The sequence below is a fragment of the Gorilla gorilla genome, chromosome 7 (genome assembly GCF_029281585.2).
Source record: "Gorilla gorilla gorilla isolate KB3781 chromosome 7, NHGRI_mGorGor1-v2.1_pri, whole genome shotgun sequence".
Classification (NCBI taxonomy): domain Eukaryota; kingdom Metazoa; phylum Chordata; class Mammalia; order Primates; family Hominidae; genus Gorilla; species Gorilla gorilla.
In genome coordinates this window covers 16902867-16917475 of record NC_073231.2, presented here as the reverse complement: position 1 = coordinate 16917475, position 14609 = coordinate 16902867, and the positions used below count along the sequence as shown (strand labels likewise).

At 40.9% G+C, this 14609-nt stretch overlaps 1 long non-coding RNA gene across 1 annotated transcript in view; it reads left to right on the top strand.

Annotated features, from left to right (window-relative positions):
- LOC109028009 (uncharacterized) overlaps window positions 1–12974 on the top strand; it is a 46002-nt gene extending 33028 nt beyond the window's left edge. The window contains exons 3-4 of the long non-coding RNA XR_002007061.3: window positions 439–542; window positions 12224–12974. This is a non-coding gene — a long non-coding RNA (uncharacterized lncRNA). The remainder of the gene's footprint in view (window positions 1–438; window positions 543–12223) is intronic.
- The last annotated feature ends 1635 nt before the right edge of the window (window positions 12975–14609 follow it).

Here is a 14609-nt window from a genome sequence, read left to right as displayed (position 1 = left end):
CAGAGAAACACAAAGAAAAAGAGATCACTAGCAACCCCACTGTAATTTTTTTAAGATTTATTTTATTTTATTTTACTTTGAGTTCTGGGATACATGTGTAGAAAATGCAGGTTTGTTACATAGATATACATGTGCCACGGTGGTTTGCTGCACCTATTAACCTGTCTTCTAAGTTCCCTCCCCTCCCCACTGTAATTTTTATCTACAGTATCTAGTGTTCCCTTTCTCTCTCTGCTCTGTGCGTGTGTGTATTTAAACAAATGAGATTGCATTACATTTTACGAGTTGCTTTTTGGAATCTTAACGTATTGGAAGCATTTCAATGTTGTTTGATATTTTTCTGTAGTACCATTTTATTGATTGCACAGTGTTAGTCCATATGGATAGAATAATTTATTAAATTAAAATCCGCCTTTTATGTTTTCCAATTTTTCACAGTGAAAAAAAATCATGAGAAGTATCTTCATAGGTGAGTCTTTTCACACATCTGCACTAGTGAATATTTGAATTTTAAAAGCCACTCTAGACCTACATAAGTGATGGTAAGCAATTTGGACAAGAAAATGTGATAATCCGTCATTGTTAGCAAATATTGACACATTACAAGTGAACATAACATTGGTTTATATGGCGTTAGGTAAATATTGTTTCCCTGAGATAACTTGTATCTAAGAACTTCTTGTGTTACATCTATAAGGTTTATGAGAATGTTTAAAGATGTAATGTATTTCTGTTATTGAATTTCTGCTTTTATCTTTATGAATTCCATAATTTTGTTTTTCATAGTTTTGCTTTAAGTTTCTTTTAAACTTCTTTGTTTGCGTAAATGATAAACTTATCATCTCCATAAACCCATCATAAGTTGAAAATCTCGTAAGTCGAAAATGCATTTAATACACCTAGCCTACCAGACATCATACCTTATCCCATCCTGCCTTAAAGGTGCTCAGAATACTGACATTAACCTACAGTTGGGAAAAAATTAAAATTCAAAGTACGGCTTCTACTAAATGCATATTGCTTTTGCCCCATGACAAAGTCAAAAACATCGTAAGTCCAGCTATCCTAAGTCAGGAATGATCTGTAGAGGTTAAATTGGGAATTTTGACCATTCGATGTTGCTTTTGTTACTTTTATTTTTTGTACATTTCCATCTATTGTTATAACTAATAAGGTTAGTCTAACTTCTGACATATTTTCTGACGTCTTTCCTTGTGCCTTATCATGTGGTCTCAGTTATGTCATCTTGTTTTGTGCCTTTTTTTTTTTTACAGTGGCTCCATTTTCTTTCTCACTGCTAAAAATGCAGACATGGTTTTATTTTTATCTTTTCTACTGATTTGGGATATACAAGCTCTATGTTAAACTATTTATGGTTTGCTTTAAGATTCAAAAGCCTTCTTTGATTTTTATTTCCCTAATAATCTGAACCAAAATAAATCCTTTGGGTCATCTTCTAGCTAAGCTAAGGAAATAAATACAATCACAATCCCTTTGATTTTTCAGTTTTTATTAGTATAACTTGAGAATATAGGTTAATATTACTGTTTTAAAATTATTATCTTACATTATATATTTTCTCTTTCAAGAAATAGTTCAGATCATTTACTTTTGCACATGGATTAGATTTAAACCTACATACAAATGCTTTTGGTGCTCACTCCAAGTACTCTTGTGCCACTATTTCCCTATTCCTGAGCTCATAATTTTCCTTCATTCGTAGTCAATGTGATCATATAATCAAGTAATAGTTTTTCAAAAATTGTACATGAATGATACTTTCTCTAAGCTATGGCATTTATATACACATCTTTATTTCACCTGAAGGACAATTTGGCTGCCTATGAAGAGCTGGATCAGAAATAATTTTGTCTTAGTATTAGATAGAACTGTCCCAGCTGATCTCAAAGTCCATTTATCCTTTTTTTCTAAGTACCTTGTCTTTTAGCCTGGATAGGATTTAAATTTTTTATCCTTATAATTCAAAATGAGTGCCAGGATGTAGCTCTTTGTATCTCTTTGTACTTGATTTTTGCCTGGAATTAAATGATTCTTAAACTCTTCCCTCTCTCTCTCTCTCTCTCTCTCTCTCTATATATATATATATATATATGTATGCACATATATATGTGTATGTATATATGATCACTTTTGCAGAGTATTTCTCTGACCTTTTGTCTGGAACCTAAGTTACCCGTATGATGCTCTGAGTTCTCTGATCATAGCTACCTTCCTTCTTTCATCTTTTCACATCCATCCACTCTATTTTCATTCTGTAAGAACTCAACTTTGTTTCCATATCCCTAACTCATTTTCATCCACTCCAATTGTGCCTTACACATCTTCAACAGTGAATTATTCCATTGTATTTTTAGTGTCCTTTTGATCCTGTCCAATGTCATAAATAACCCTCTCCTTTCCTTTTCTCTACATGACCATTCTTTCATCTTGATTTTTCATTGCTCGTACTTACACCTTTTATTTCCTGGAGGCTTTGCAGTCTTACAGTCTACTGAGGGTGCTTTTCTTCTGATTTCTGTAATAAGTCACATTCAGGGGTGCATTTTTAATTTGTCTTCATATGATATTTCATTTCATCTGAGCAAATTTTTATAGGCTCCATTTATTTCTTATCTTTACTTGTAGTAAGTAGAGACTAATTTAATGTTTGCCAACATATATTATATATGAATCACTATTGAGCCCCTTCCTGAATGTAGGTTGTAACCAAGTTCCTTTTCCAGATCTTTAGTTGAGGGAAGTTGATAACTATTCCAAATTTCTGATACGTATTCTTCTATTATAAAACAATAAATTATTGTTTTTTGACTCCTAATTTCTGATCCCTGTAACTATAAGCAAAGGAGTAAATAAAATACAGTTTCCAACATCTGTCCTCCATTCTTACTTTTATAACTCTTTGTATATGAGAACCACAGCGTCTTTGATGAGACTGAGATGGCTAAGTGATCATCAAACTTGTTTCCTCTTCTTCCTGGACACACAGCCAGGCTACATCTCTAAGTTCCCTTGCAGGTGGAATTCTATCCAGAGGAATGTGAGTGAAAGTGATGGACACTGTCTAGGTCTGAGCAAGCGAAAGCTCTCACATGTAATCTATTCCTTTCCAACAACTGCTTGCTGGATGTTGATGGTTAGCACAATTTTGGAAGCCAACTACTTAAGAGGGCAGGGCTCTGGCAACGTGGATTCTTGAATGACTCTGAGGAGCAGGCAGCACCACATTCTCATTTGGATGACTGAGGCAGAAAAAAATGTGTGCTGTGTTAACTGCAGTGGTAGGATTCGTTTGTTTCAAAAGTTAATATGCTTTTACCAATATACACTTTCCTTCGTCTACACTTTACTTCTCAGTTATTTCCTAAGAATTGCTGAATCTGGGCAGGCATGTAGAGACATTGGAGAAAGGGCTGGAAATTTTTAGGTAAGATGACAATGCTTAGGCTATCTCTCACATGACCTCCCTGAGAGGGGTGGGTTCTTGGCTTCATCCAGGAAAGAATTCGAGGGTGAGCTGGTGGTGTTAGACAGCAGCTTTTGTTGAAGCAGCATTGTACAGCAGGAGCAAAGGACTGCTCCTTGCAGAGCAGGGCTAACCCATAGGCAGTGTGCCCAGAGTAGCAATGTATGGGCTGTTGGCAGCTGTGTTTATACCCACTTTCAATGATATGCTAATTAAGAGGCAGGTTATTCAGAACTTTCTGGAAATGAGGCAGGGATGTTCTGCAACCATAAGAGGTAACTGTTTATGGGCCATTGCCGTGGTTCATTGCCATGGCATTTGTAAATTGTCATGGCACTGGTGGGAGTGTCTTTATGCTAATGAACAGTGAGGGGAACTAGAGGTTGCTTTCATCACCATCTACTGGTTTTGGCCAGCTTCTTCACCGCACCCTGTTTTGACCAGATCCTGCTCCAATCAGCGGGGTCGTGATTGGTTGGGGTCATGACCAGTGTTCCAAAAACAAGTCCTGCTGATCTCCTGCCTTGATAGCACTAGGCCACATTTGCTGGATTACATGGTCAGTGGACTAGATGTTTGTCCCACTAGACTGCAGGCTCCGTGTGGGTAGTGATGATCTCTGCCTCACTCAGTGCCCTGGCCCCAGCACCCAGCACGGTGCAGGCCCACAGAGATGCCTCAATTATTTATATATATATATATATATACACACACACACACACACACACACACATACACACACACACATACACACACACACATATATATACACACACAAATATACACACATATATATGCATATATATCATTGTGATTTTATATATATATAATTGTAATAATTATGTATATATAATTGTGATAAAATGCACATAATATAAAATTTGCCATCTTTACCATTTTTATGTGTACCGTTCAGGGTCATTAAATACTTTCACATTGTTGTGCTATCATCACCACCATCCAACCACAGAACTCTTCATTTACAAATATAATCAATGATATTTATAGAAAAAAGGGGTGAGAGCTCCTTTTTATAAAGTGAAAAATTATTTGTAATGTAAAATTATATCTCTCTCAATTTAACCACTGGGGAAGTTTGGACATATATATATATGACTTTATTAAATAAGGAACACCTATAAGGTAACTGATGGATCTAGAAATACTTGCATATATGGGCTGGGAAAATAAAATATTACTGATGGGATCTGAATGAAAAAGCTGGGAAAAAGGTGAGTAGATAAATGGGCATAACCTAGAAATAGGATATACATTTAAACTATCTTTAGTCTTTAGATACAGTAAGATGGTTTGTAAATGAATACTTAGATGTTGAATTTCCTTTTAATGTTGGCTCTCAGAGGAGCAAAGCATTTGGCCATTTGATTATATAAACTACAAACAAGTAATTTGAAAGTGTTTTACTCTAAGATAAAAACTACCCAGGAGAGGACTTGTATTTGGGAAAAGTCATTTAGGTTTGATTCCTGTGAGATACTTACAAAGCTACAATATTGTTAATTGACTTGAAATTGACTTGAAACTCTTATTGTCCAACAACATCCTGTTGTGTGTGTATGTGTGTGTGTGTGTTCACAATATTCAGATAATTCTGCTTGGAGTTTTGAAGCCTGTGGAGGCAGAAGACATATATCCATCCTAACATAAAACTTGCAGTGTATTAAGGAAGAGTCAGGGTGTGGTGGTATATGCCTACAGTCCTAGCTACTTGGGAGGCTAAAAAGGAATTACTGCTTGAGCCCAGGAGGTCAAGGCTGCAGTTAATTGTAATTGCACCACTGCACTTGAGTGCACTCCAGGCCCGGGCAACAGAGAGAGATCATGTCTCAACAACAACAACAACGACAACACCAACAACGGAGTCAAAGCAAATTAGAGGTGATAGAGCATATGTGTGCAGATAATTATATATTTAAATAGTGCACATAAATACTAATTACAATAACTACTGAAGTAGTGAAGGATACTAAAGTAGTCTGGTTTTACCATGAGCAGGTTTAATGAAAGGCAGTGTCTCCAAAACATAGTGATTTGAAGTCAATTTAAACATTTTTTCTGAACCAACACAATTAGCATGAATGTACTGAAGTTATGTAATTTACAAGTGAATCTTTCAGACCTAACATTAAGCTCTGTAAATGCCATTATAAATCAGTATGTCTAAAATACCTCATAACAATAGATTCATACAAGAGACATTGATAAAAGTCACCAGGTATGAACCGGGTCAGTTTTTCCTATTCTTCTTTTTTTTTTGGTACTTCAAAGGAGACTATGATCAATGTCAAAGAAGCAGTAAAACTAACTGAACTAATTACAGATCTACAAGGGGTGTGTTCTCAAGGTGAGTAGCTTCTAATTACCAGATACCATCAGAAGGAAGGGCTGTTGTGAGGTGCTGAGCTCTGCAGTACTTTTCTGTTCCCATCAGTTAGCATAACATCATTTGGCTACTACTCTGGGTATTGATGTTATATAATATAAACACGCTTACATAAGGAAAAGAGAGATAAACACATAACTAGCGCAGAACGGTGCCCTTCAGAGCACCCATGTTTTGGATTGTGCTTTCTGTAGAACAGAAAATACTGCTTCAATAAATTTGGACAATAACTTGCAAACGATTTGGAAGTGACAGGAAAACACACAATGTAAATATGTGTTTGTTTCATGTTATTTAATTATAACATCACTTTCTATTAAAGGATTCAGCTCTATATGACTAGTCTATTATAATTTAGTCTACAATGAATGGGTCCTAATGGTATACGCTTGTGGGACACCTGGTTGATTTTTTTTTTTCTTTTGTCAAAAACAAACTTGCCTATACTTGTATTAAAGACATGGCCTATTTTCTTAGTAGCATTGTACTTGGAGTTGATAGTCCTAGGTAACCTTCTTTCTCTAGTCCCTTCTCCCCAGAAATTCTCAGACACACCCTGGGTGCTATTAAGAATGAATCCTGCAGGTCCATTCATGCTGTGACAAATGGCAGAATCTCCTTCTAATTTGAGGCTGAATAATATTTCATTATATATAATTATATATAATACATACATACATATATACGTGTATACGCACACACAACTTTCATTATATTAAGTGAAATAAGCCAGACATATAAAGAAAAATATTGCATGATCTCACTTTTATGTGGAATCTAAACAACAACAACAAAAAGGTCAAGAGGCAGCGGGGTGGGATGGGGAGATGTAGGTCAAAGTAGCAGATACGTAGGATGAAAAAGTCTGAAGATCTAATGTACAGCATGGGAACTATAGTTAATAAAATTGTATTAAAGATGTTTGTTAAATAAGTAGATTTTCACTGCTTGTCACAAAGCAGTAACTCTGTGAAATGATATGTTCATGTGTTTCACTATAGTAACCATTTTACTATCTATATGTATCCTATGACATCACATTGTAAACCTCAAATATATACAATGAAATTGATTTTAAAAAAAGATTGAACCCTGGGTCTAGCTTTGAGTCCAGGCTCTACTCCTTGTAGAGCTATGCAACTTTGAATAAGTTGCTTAATGCCGTTTCCTCATTTGCAAGATGTAGGTAGATAAGAGTACTTAACTCGAAAAATTCAGTGGATTAAAGAAGATAATAAACCAGTGTGTGATTAGCACCCATGTAGTTGCTAATAAATGGTAGCAACTTTGTTACTAGAAAAGCTAGCTGCATTTGATGTTGTGCAGATAAGTTGTATGATTCACTTCAGCACTGCACTCCGAAGGCAGTCACAAACACAAGCGAAGGCAACCACCAAACCAAGTGCTGCCTTCAGTAGGTCAAAGCCCTCTTCCCTGTTGCTGGCTTCACCTCCTAGGTTATCCTTTACAAAACGTAATCCTTACTGAGCCTGCGTGGGCCTTCACGGCCTTGCTACCTGGCACTAGGGCATGAAAATCATGCCTGGGTAGAAATCAAGAAGGGCTGCTGTGCCCCTGCTTGGCATGTACAGTAGACTCAGAGAAGTGATTGGATGGTAATACCTCCTGGGACTCTCTTCCCTTCTTTCCCATCAAACCTTTCTTCTAGAGCCATGATGCCTGCTGTCCTATATGAGCCTTGTGACGTGAGCTCTTATTTTTGTTGAGTCAACCCATAGGCGTTATCATACTCCTAATCCAGATATAAATAAACTTGTGGGAGGCCTTGTTTCTTGTATTTGCCTAGTTAGCTTCCTGAGAATTTCCTCCTTCATCCAGTATTGGCTAATTTCTGGGCTCACTAGTGACTGTGATAACCTGTGGTCCTTTAAGACACTGTGCAATTGGCCTGCCTTTCCTATTTTTGCTTCCAGACTATTAAGAGGACAAGCTACAGTAAAAAGAAATTATCCAAGTAGCGCTTTTGCTGGTTATCTTAGTATTGGTGAAAAAAATACTTAATTTTTAATGCTTTCTAAAATTACACATATATATTTTATTTTAAGAAAGATCCTATTCCAGTGGATAAAACATGTTTTAATCACTTCCTATTCATTCAGTTGGTGAGGGAGGGATTCCTGTCCTAGGGTTATAAGGATGGCTGAAGATGCTACTACCAACAACGGAAAGGTTAGATTAACAGCAATTTATTAGTCAGATATACTCACTGCCCGGGGAGTGGGGGCGACGTCGTAGACCAAGTAGGGTTGTATTCAGGAACAGAGTGGACAACCAGGGGCTGCGGGAGGCAGGCTTTGTAATATCAAGAGGGTGAGGTGTCTGTTGGTTCATAGGAGGAAGTGATTGGCTTGTTTGAACAATTCAGAAAAGTAGCAGGAAGTTGAAACCCCAGGATACTCCAGGATAAGCAGGAACTGCCTCTGGTACCTTTGAAAGTAAAGTTGTTCAGCTAAGGGACCTTATCCACAGGAGCAGAGCAAGGAGGGGAAATTGCAGTGAGAACATTCAAGGCCTCCCAGTTTCAACATATGTCAAGGCAGCACATAACACTCGGCCTTAATTTTAGACCTTAGACCGCACATGTCAAGATGGCAGACCTCTCATTCTCTTGGTGTATAAAACCAGAGCAAAACGATGTTCTAAAGGTGACTATCGTTCGTTGAAAGACTTTTTCTTTCTCCTACATACTACACAAGGCTGAGATGAGACAATGCTGAGAAAGAAGCAATTATTTGGTATCGCGAGGCAATAAAGCATTCTATTTCTTTTCCTGAAATATGCATGCTGTTCTACTCATTAACCTATTTTCCAGCCTAGCAAGTGTTACTGCAAGTGCATTCCAGTGTTACTGGAGATAAGATTACTGATTAAAAGGAGGGGTAGACAGATTTATCTGTTTCTCAATGCAGACACTGTCTCAAAATAGAAAGATTTATAATTTCTTATGTATTATGTGAAGGTTGCTTCACAACCTCCCCCATCACATATTTCACAGTGTATTTATTTACATTTCTAAATAAATAAAACATTATAAAGCCTTGGAAAGTCAGTGAATGTTCTATACTTTGCAAAGGTTATTGTCAGAAGGAAAAGGATAAAGAGGGCCATTGTCCCTTTTCTCTTTCCCATGCCCTTTCCCTTAGGAGGAACGGTCGGTCATATAGCACTCACTCATACAATGACATGCCAGCCAGCAGCTAAAGAGCACCAGGCAAATCTGCATGTAGCATTCTAAAAACCAGACCTTCAAGAAATGTAAGGTTCAACTAGTAAAGCAGCTAAAACAGTGTCTGGCACATAGTAAACTCTTATTCCAATATTGGTTAACTAATGAATAAATGTTGACAGTAGCTGTGACTGAAATGAACCAATGCATAGTCCAAAAGGATGGGCACATTTACACGAAAACCTAATTGTTAACTCTCAAGGCCACTTCTTACATTGGACCATGTACCAATGTTAGTCTTGAGTCCACACCTTGGATCATCTCATGAGGATCATCTAAGATAGTCCCACTCTATGAGATCCTGGTTCAGTTTGTCCAGGGCCATGAATCTGCATTTCAGAAAAGCACCCCAGATGATTCTTAGACCCACTACAATTTAGGAATCACAAAGCTCAATAGTGAAATGTATGCCTTTTGGAGAAAAAGAAGGAAGGTAAGAAACTCCTGCTGACCAGCACAGGCCATGGTCACCCTTTCACTCAGGTGTGCGACTCTTCCTTCCCTACCTCAAACAATGCTTCTTCCCAATGCATATACGTGAGTTTCATGATGAAATGACACGTGCCTTTGGATGATAGCTAACAGGTTTTTTTTTTCATTCTAAGAATGTATTTTGTTTGTACTTATTTACTTAAATCAAGGCCACCTAAATCAGAAACCCCTTGGTCTCCATGCTCTGATTCCTTTTTTGACGGGCTTTAAAGTCACTGTCCCCCTCATCTCGGCTATGGTCCCAGTGATCCCCAGCCCCTGCCACACTCTGCCTGACTGTGTGGTGTTCCATGCTGCCCTTTTCTACTGTCTCAAACTTGATTCCACCTCTCTACCCTCTTCCAAGTGAGTAAAGCAGGTTCTGAACTTCACAAAGAGTTATTTTTGCTTAAGACCCTAAACTTGTCATAGTTTGACTCCCCCTTCTTTTTCTTCTTCTTCTTATTATTTGAGACAGGTACTGTTATGTCGCCCAGGCTGGTGTTGGATTCCTGGGCTCAAGGGATCCTCCCGCCTCAGTCTCCTGAGTAGCTGCCAGTATAGGTGTGTGCTCCCCAGCAGTTTTTGAGATAACCTAGACTCCTTTGTGGTGAGAACGGGACTGGCATTTTCATAGAGAGGAGAAGCTGCGTCCTCAGCCTCCCGAACTGCTCTAGCCTTTTCATTTTTTCATCCCTATTGGTCCCGTGCAGGGATCATCTGCTGCTCAGGACCAGAAGATGAATGCTCATAGGGTTGACTTGTGTGCCCCAGTCCTTTGGAGATGGCAATGGCGTCTTGTAGGAGTTCTGTCCTTTACCTTTCTCTCTCTCTCTGGGCTTCAGTCTTGGGATGGGAGACTTTCTGGCTTCCATCTCATCCATTCACTCGCGTATCCTTCATCGGCAAGGCCCAGACGAGGGGTCCTGCCATTAGGCCTTTAACTGTTTCTGCAGCAGGCTTGCCAGTCATTTCTGCTCCTTCAGCCACCACACTCGGGCTGCTCTCTGGGGAAAGACCAGAAGCTCCTCCTGGCATGCAGGACGTAGCCTCTGAGCACAGGGAAGTGCTTGTAAGCAGTTGCTCCAACTACCTAAAGATCCTCTGAGCACACCTGCCTTGATGTGCTGGTTCCATGTCCTACTGGATCCACAAAGGCTGCTCTTGCTGGTGCTGTTTTAACGTGCTCTGAGTCTGCAGACTTGGTGGCCTGTGTGTCCGTAGCACTTGCTTTCGTGCCTGTTGTTACCGTTGTTGTTGCCCCTTCATTGAGCACTGGTTGCATTGCAATTAGAATGAAGAAGAGTGCCCTTCCATGAACACATGTGCCGGAGACGTGTTGAATTTCTTCCCCCTCAGCATAATCAGAGGAGGTGACCCCAAACACCTCAGAGACCATGGGAAGTTCCTAATGCCGGCCTGATGCAGATTCTCTTCTCCACGGAGCACCATGGCCGCTGGGCTCTGCCTTCCACACTGCTATTCCCATTGTGTCCTCAGTGGGATGGCCTGGGTACAGATGTAAGCCTCCATTGGTGGTCTTAGGGGATAAACAAGGTTTTTCCAGATCTTTTGCATCTTCAGGGGCACAGCTGCAGGTGAAATGAGTGGCCAGTGGCAAGCTTCAGGTGGAACTGTTGTCATGACTGTGGATGGCTGTCTTTACAAACCTCCAGGAGGCAGCCCTGTTGCCTCGAAGGTCTTTACAGGCCTACAGCCTCTACCCTGGATGTTTCAGCCCAGCCACTTTTTTTATTTATTTATTTATTTTTTTTGAGACGGAGTCTCGCTCTGTCACCCAGGCTGGAGTGCAGTGGTGTAATCTCGGCTCACTGCAACCTCCACCTCCTGGATTCAAGTGATTCTCCTGCCTCAGCCTCCTAAGTAGCTGGTATTACAGGTGTCTGTCGCCATGCTCAGCTAGTTTTTGTGTGTGTGTGTATTTTTAGTAGAGACGGGGTTTCACCATGTTGGCCAGGCAGGTCTCGGACTCCTGACCTCAGGTGATCCACCTGCCTCAGCCTCCCAAAGTGCCTGGATTACAGGTGTGAGCCACCATGCCCAGCCTCTCAGCTACTTCTGGTCAGCCCAGCAGCATGGCGTCAGGTATTTCCCAGCTGGTGCTGGTGGATACAAGGTCCACAGCCACCATTCCTGTGGTGTATAGATGGATCATCGCTCTTCTTTTGCTATCTGGAAAAAGTCTCTTTCAAAAATCTCTTAAATTAACTTATTTTTGGACTGAGGCTGCCTCCATACCTTGAGTTTCTGTGTCAGGAGCCACAACCTAACTCAGTAGGTAAACAAACCGAAAGCCTAATTTAGGAGCATATTTTTGTAACAAATAGCTGTGTCACAGCCAGTCATAGCAACCGAACTTCCGCTAATCACAGGCTACCCACTGATCAGACCATGTCCAAAAAAGGCAAATGCCGGAGTTGTAACCAATCAAGCTATTTCTGTAGGGTACTTCCAGTTTTCTGTCTATAAATAATCCCTGCCCAGGGAGCTCTCTGAACTTCCACTTGTTCTGGGTGTTGCCTGATTCATGAATCATTCTTTGCACAATTAAACTCTGTTCAATTTAATTTGTCTAAAGTTTTTTTTCTTTCAACAGAACGATGTGTACTTGAAAACAGTACACTCTTGCACAGCTGTCCTTGGAGCTTCCCGGTGGAGCTGTTAAACTTGCCCTCCGCTGGCTGTTTTCCACAAAGTAATATGGTTACATAGATTCACGGCTCATGGCAATGTTTCATTAAGACAGTTCTTGATGGCCGCTCCACACCTTTCTCACCACATCTCACAGGCTGCCCTGCTGAGCCAGGTCTGCCTGGAACTCGGGGCTCCTGCGCAGACCCCCATTTTGCTCCAGAACACCCAGGAAGGCGGGGCTTGGGCTGGAATGGGGACAGCGATTACCCTCTATTCAGGCCTTTGGTGCCAGCTGAGGTCGATACTGGTGCCAGGATCGAGACTGTGCCCATCCCATCGAGAGCGGGCAGATGTGGGGGCGCACTGGACCGGGCCTCCCAGGCTGACACCCATTCACAGCAGCCTGAGCCTAATCCGCCACTGCTCGCCTTCCTCCGACGTCTCCACCTAAACCATCCTTCTGCACATTGTGACCCATCACTCCGCCCTTTGTCCACACATCTCCTTCCCCACACCCACAACACGGTGGTCCCTGCCCCACAATGCAACGGAAACCTTGCCTCCGGAGTGCTAGGCGGAAGCTGCGAGGCCTGTGTAGACACTGCCTCCGCAGGGCTGGCGCACTCCTCCGAGGGCCGACTCAGGGGTGGGTTTTTTTAAGTTGCAAAATAAAAGTCATCACCTGTGGGCCCTGAAGGCCTCTTTTCCACTGGGTGACAGGAATGTGTTTGTTCAGAGATTGTAGTCTCCCTGAACTGGAAGGGACTTTAGAAACGGTCTATTACAACACTCTCCTCCTACATAGAGTTGGAGAAATTTCACCCATGGCTGGACAGAATCAAGGAGGCTTACCCTTTGGTACTACAGTTTTTGGCATTACTGCAGGAACATAGTGTCCCAGCCATAATGTTAGGTAGTTAGACATTAGCAGCTGTGAGGGGGCAAGAGAGGAGGGCAGAAGGGCTGTCACTAAGACAGGCCCTGGCCCACCTAAGTTCAGCCCCCAAGACCACCCTAACTCCACCCTGATAGATGGAGCTTGTGGTAAAGTCTGTGGCCAGAACATCCTGGAGAAAGAAGAACTGGACACAGATAAAAATCCCCTAACATGGCGCATGCCCAGTCCATCTAGGCCATAAACCCGGGTAACCTCATCCTCATTATACAGTCATTATAATAAAATTTACATGTGGTTTTGCCCCTCTGAGTGGGCTTTCCTTAACAAAGTATAAGTAAAGACGTGCAGTTTAAGTTCAGTGATATAAGCATAAACTGCTAATCAAATGACACAATCCTGTCACTCAAACACAGTCCAAGCCTCAACTCCTCCCCACAAACTGCATAAACGCACCCTGAGCTCTATAAAGAGGGGCTGATTTCACTGCGCAGAGGTTACCCGACTCTCCCTCTGAGAGTGCATTACTGTGCTTCAGAAAGCCTTGTTTTGAGCTTGCATTTCGGGGTTAGTTCGCAATTCTTTGCTCACTATCACGAGAACCAAGACTGCTGGTCCAGAGGTCCGGCTTTGTTGGATCTCCTTGGTTAAAGGATCCATCCCAAGGCAGGATTCCAGGTAACAATACCATCTTGGCAGTTGCCAATTTTCCTGTGCACATATGGGGATCTATTTTGTTTCCATATAAACACAAAACAAGCTTGATTTATCATATAAGCAATTCCAAAGCATTCTTTTAAGCAAGCTGTTCATGTAAGTTGATACAAATGAAAGTTGAGTACACTCAGTGACTGCTGGCTGTATTAGAGCTATCTGCTCATATTTAGAATCATCAAATTTAGGGAAAACAAAAAAGTAGGTGTTGCAGAATGGCCCCATGCTGCTCAGAAAGGTTTGATCTAAATGTAGGAAAGCCACTTTACATGGGAGAGACCTGAATTTTTTTAGGCCTGAGTTGATGTCATTGCAGACAATGACATGGTGGCAACTGGATTCCTAAATCCTCTAAAGCCGAAAGCACTTGTAGCAAGGTTACTCTGGGAATAACATGTCCATGGGGAACTTTGGTTCCCCCCACGCTGGATTAGAAGAGTTGTTTGGAATTTTCACAAAGACCAGGGTCAGCATCAGATTAAACTGGTGATCAGAATTCTGAAGGCTCATATGAACAGCAGCTGGGTGTGGAAAAAGTCACCATATGCTGACATGTGCTGGAACATCTTTCTACACTCCACATTTTACTTAGACTTGTCTGGTCAAGATATTTCCGATTGCAAGGCGTTTTTTTCCAAGTTGTCACATGTTTGTGATTTGGTTTCATAAGGGTGAAATTAACTAGGTAGAGACAGAAGAATATTGGGGGTTGAGAGATTAAAAACTACATATTGGCTGC